The sequence below is a fragment of the Alosa pseudoharengus genome, unplaced genomic scaffold (genome assembly GCF_046254945.1).
Source record: "Alosa pseudoharengus isolate Yale_2024_CS ecotype anadromous, Long Island Sound unplaced genomic scaffold, YU_APseudo_1.1 YU_APseudo_1.1_scf_5, whole genome shotgun sequence".
In the NCBI taxonomy this organism is placed as follows: domain Eukaryota; kingdom Metazoa; phylum Chordata; class Actinopteri; order Clupeiformes; family Clupeidae; genus Alosa; species Alosa pseudoharengus.
The window spans coordinates 28,981,462-28,986,987 of record NW_027468837.1 but is presented as its reverse complement, the minus strand read 5'-3'; positions in this window follow the sequence as shown (position 1 = coordinate 28,986,987).

The window sequence follows — 5,526 nt, the reverse complement described above, 5'->3', positions numbered from 1 at the left end:
CAGGCCCAAGCCCTGATGGGGCCCTAAGCAAAATTTGATTTGATTTGGGGGCCCCCTACCACCTTATTGCCATCAGTAATATTGAATATTGTCAACACCCCCCCTCCCCCCCAATATAATAATATATATATATTATATGATCCAAAACAATCACACTTATTTCAGAAATGTCTTCATCTTCATGTCAGTCAGTGAGTGAATTACTGTGAACTGACCTCCACTTCCTGTTAAAGCATGCCTGTGACTGCATAAACTGACCTCCACTTCCTGTTAAAGCATACCTGTGACTGCATGAACTGATCTCCCCTTCACTCTTAAAATGAATGTGTTAAAAAACAACACAACTTGCGTTGCTTTTAACACATCTCTGTGTCCAGATAGGGACAACACAGTTTGTGTTGTCTCCAAGACATTCGTTTTAAGAGTGATACTGTTAAAGCACACCTGTGATTGTATTGCTGTGGAATCACATGGGGGACTGAGACAGCGCTCTCACACCTGTGTGTGCTTCTTGGCTTGTTGTCCTATTTGCACATCGTGTGGCTGATCGTTGAACTGGGTCATGCAGCTCTGGTCAACCAGATGGACTGGTATTAGGGAGTGGGGACTTTGAACAAAACCAAATGTTAGTGTGTTGTCCCTCTCTCCCGTCCTTGCACACAGAGACAGTTTTACATTAACACACACAAACACACACACACACACACACAGGTTACTCACTTACAGTATCCCTCCACTAACTCTCCTAAACCATCTGGCTTGAAACAGCAGCAGCTCAGTGGTAGGGCCTCTGTGGCTATAGGGGCCCTTAAAGGCAGTTTGTGTTTATGTGTCTGGTCTGTGTGTGTGTGTGTGTGTGTGTGTGTGTGTGTGTGTGTGTGTGCTTGGGAGGGGAGGGGTGGGTCTCATTCCACAGTCCACAGTGTGTGGCCCCCTAAAGGCAAAGCAACTGAGGGTGCTGTTTGCAGTTTGTCATGTGATTATACTCCACACACACACACACATACCACCCCTAGCATTTCTCTCTCTCACTCACACACACACACACACACACACACACAAACACACACACACTCACACACACACAATACACTCCTTACTTATCTCACACACAGACTTGCAGAAGGTCAGGAGTGGGGAGACGGGTAGTCATGTGCTGTGTGTGTGAGTATGTGCGGGGAACTGAAACTGAAAAAAGGGCCTCCGGTACCCTTACTGTGCCTTTGGCATCACACACACACACACACACACACACACACACACACACACACACACACACAACATCCAGCCACACTCCTCGCCTTCTCATGAGGTACTATAAAAAAAGACTTCTACAGAGTGCAAAACAATTATTTCTGTATCTAACACACAGCCTTCTATTAGGTGGACAGTGCCGTTTACAGTAAGAGAATGCCAACCACACTTCAACCAAACTAGGCTAGTTAATTGGCAGATCTAGCGTCAACTAGACACAGTCTATTTAAGGGCGTTTCTCCTCTTTGATTGTTTGCACTGATGATGGTCTGAATGGGACCGAAAACGTTTTGCACTTTGGTAGCACGATACCCTGTTTGCCCCATACCAGAACTGTATCTAACACATACACACACACACACACACACACACACACACACACACACACACACACACACACACACACAAAGCTTCTAATGTCTAATGCAAGTGGCTTTCTTGTCAATCATCTTCAGTGACAACTAAACAAACACACTCCTGCCCTCTGCTGGTTTGAGCATTGCATTGCAGCCACACCATAGGGTTTGGTTAGCATGAGGATTGAGGAGACAAGTCATTACAGTAAGATAACATTCATAAACAGACACACACACACACAGGGCCAGAGTGGGGCAACTTTTCAGCAAGGGAGTTTCAGGCCCAAGACCGGCCCACTTTTTCCATGGTGTATGTAATTGGATAAATGAAGCAACAGTTCAGCTTACTTTCCTAGTTTTTATTAGTACCATGATTCAACAAATCTGTAAAGGTTATTTAATATTTAATTTAATCTGAGAAGTTAAAAAATATTCCACTATTCCACAAGGATAGGTTGATACGTTAACAAAAACATAAAGAAAGAAATAAAACATTTGAAATGTATCCCACTCTTCCACAAAGAGGCATATCGAACTACTGTTTACACATGATGTTCTGCATGGGTACTGTTGTTTGGTGATTTACTCCATTACTACGCCCACTTCTGAGTAAACAAGGCATATAGGTTTATCATATACTGCTGTCTGTTCTTTCTTACATTAAATAACTTTAAATTCATAATGTTTACTTTGTTATCCTGTCTACCTGTCCCTAGTCGTGGCCTCCTCAATGCTAATTTTGGGCTCATCCTCATTTTCAGCGGGGGACTGGCTTATCTGCAGTGGTGGAATGTAACGAAGTACAAATACTTCGTTACTGTACTTAAGTAAATAGTAGTCGAATATAGCCTAACCTAAAACTAGCTTAATTAAAATGCCACTGCCCATACTATTTTTTCTTTTAGAATATAGATATTAAGATAATAAATCATTATGCAAATACTTTTACTTTTAATACTTAAAGTACATTTAAAAGCAGGTACTTTTTACTTTTACTTAAGTAGGGTTGTCATTGTGGTACTTTTACTTTTACTAAAGTAAATATTTCTCTGTGTATTTGTAGGCTACTTTTACTTAAGTACTGAGATTCAGTACTTCCTCCACCACTGCTTATCTGCTGCTCAGAGTCTACAAAAAAAACATTAAGAGGTCATTTTACTGCATACACAGATAAAGCTTGAGTTTTGTTATCAATATTTGCATAATATTTGCAAAGTCTACGAATCGCCATATATGGGGTGATAAAAAGTCTAATATTTTGATTAATTTAATATTTTGCTTGCAAATAGGTTGACAACGCTACAACGTTCAATATTATCACAATAATTACGTTGCTAATCATTATGCCTATCTCTCTTTACCAGTTACCACTTGTGTCTGTCCTCTTGAAAAAAATGGCTTTCTTAACCTTGCGTTTTTAGCCCCTCCTGGCTATTTTCTTCCATCCATTCTCCCTGACGCTTATCATTACGGTAGGGCCGACCTGGCTATCGAATCTGAAAACCTTTGGAAAAGACGAGCTATATGGACCCAACCAACTTTATTTGGGAGAGGAAAACTCGCTCACATGGTAGGCCTACAACCCATGCAGAGGCTGTGATGTCAGGCATAGAATGCAGAACGTGTGAACTAACTTTAAGACAAGATAGCTATAACCAGAGACGATTAATAAAGGATCTTTGCTATAACGTGACAAACGTCAATATTTTTTTGACAGCCCAAAAGTGAAGTGAAAGTGAAGCAGCCCACTGGGAATTCTCCCGATTCTCCAACCCGGGCCTGCACACACACACACACACACACACACACACGCACGCACGCACACATTGTAGAATGAAGGATGCGACTGAGCTCAAATCTCAGATGAGGATGTTGTTGAAGGGGAAATTCACGGAAGATTTTAATCTATTTAATTTCCTCTGGACAACAAGGAGATCACTTTACGTCCTGTTAATTGCAGAATCTCGGTACGTGTGTGCAAGTCACTGAGTACATCTGTGTGTCATTCAGCCTCTGAGTGTGTGTGTGGTGTGTATGTATGTGTGTGTCTGTATGTAGGGGTGCAGACCAGTCAACATGACATGAGACAGGACCAGGGCATGGGAAAAAATCGGCTGTTTTGGTCATTGATTTTTTAAGTGCACATCCACTGAATGAGAGTGTGCCTATGTATTCACAGCGGATGGACTGCAGTTAACCCTATCGCCTCCATGCTCGCATCTGAATGACCAGTCCAGACCTGTGACAGATCCGTGCCGGATCAGGGATAGATTTGTGTCTGGAGGCAACTGCTATCTGCAGAGCTCCATGTCTTCTCAGCCAGCAACTCAGATCAACACAACATCACCATCAGATTGGATCAACAATGAGTGGGATGGATTGAACCAGATTACCTTTTTTGTTTTTTACATTTCATTTCACTGTAAACTGCTGGTTGGTCTATGAACAGCTATCTATATATTTTCTGTATGTTTTTGTAGGGCCAAAGATTATTTCATCACTTATTCATTTCAACACATGCTATAATGTTAACATGAAACTAATAAGCAATAAACACATTTGTATGCAAAGTGCAGTCTTTTGTCTTCTTTCTTATCAGTTATAAGTTTGGCCCAGCAAACTCTAACTCTAACTCTAAAAGATGAAAAAGAGGCTGAGTGAAGCCTGCTTCTATACACAATTCCATTCAATGACACATGCAGAGATGTGTGAATGTGTGAGCGCTGTTGTTGGTGGGCTATATGCAGGGCTGTAGTGGAGGCTAAAAACAGGTAAACACAGTTTATCCACCTCTGAAATGTCAGAAATAGAGTTTATCCACCTCTTATTTGACCAAATATAGTGCTATCCCCAGCTATATGTGTTCTGGTTTTCAGTGTGTGTCTGAAGTATATGGTGAGTGAGAGAGGGTGTGTGTGTAGAGGGTGTAAGGTATGAATGTGGGAATGTGTGTTGTGTGTGAGTGGAGCTTGGCAGCAGTTTAATTTGTGGGCCTCCAGAGTGAATAGACAGTATGGAGACGTATGTGTTCATTCTAATTAGCTGCCTGTTATGAATAGTGTGTGTGAGAAAGCTTTGGAATAGACCCTTGGGAACGTGTGTGTGTGTGTGTGTGTGTGTGTGTGTGTGTGTGTGTGTGTGTACAACAGTGTGAGTTGTGTTGCTTTCCTTTGCTTTGAAACATGTGTGTGTTATAAGTGTATGTTTGTGATATGTGCATCTGTTTCATTGCTTTATTTCCACTCACCAGCGTTGTCACATTCCTCAACCCACTGTGAAAACACTCAGCATGGATCTGGCGTGGAATGGCATGGCGTGGCATAAAGGCGTTGATTGCATGAGAAAGCCTCCTGGAATGTGACATGTCTAGGTTGATTCATTCAAAGCATTATGCTCTTTTTCTACACCACACACTTCACAGGCCTGCATTCCCTGCTGCTTTTGCAGTAGGCCACACACACACACACACACACACAACCCTCCCACTAGCATGTTATGCAGGGTTGCCAACACACAAGCTTTTGGCGATCAATCAAAATGGAATTTACATACAGCATCTCACACATTTGATCAGTTTTTGGTCGATCTTCACAATCTACACCAGGGGTCGGCAATTACGTTTGGACCCGGGCCAATTTTTTTTCAGACAATGGCATCGCGGGCCATAGCTTTTGTAATGGGGGGGGGGGGGGGGGGGGGGGGGGGGGTGTTATAGGCCTACTATTTAAATTATTAATTATTATATTATATTAAAATAAACATCATCTAACTTTTAAAATGCATTTAATTTAATTCCATTAAAAACGTTTATTTGCTTATGTGCGCTGTTTTTATGCCGCCTGCTGCATCTCCTGTCGTCTCTCATGAAACAGGCGACTTGCCTAGCAACTTGCCGTAACTAATGTGTAGGCTACAA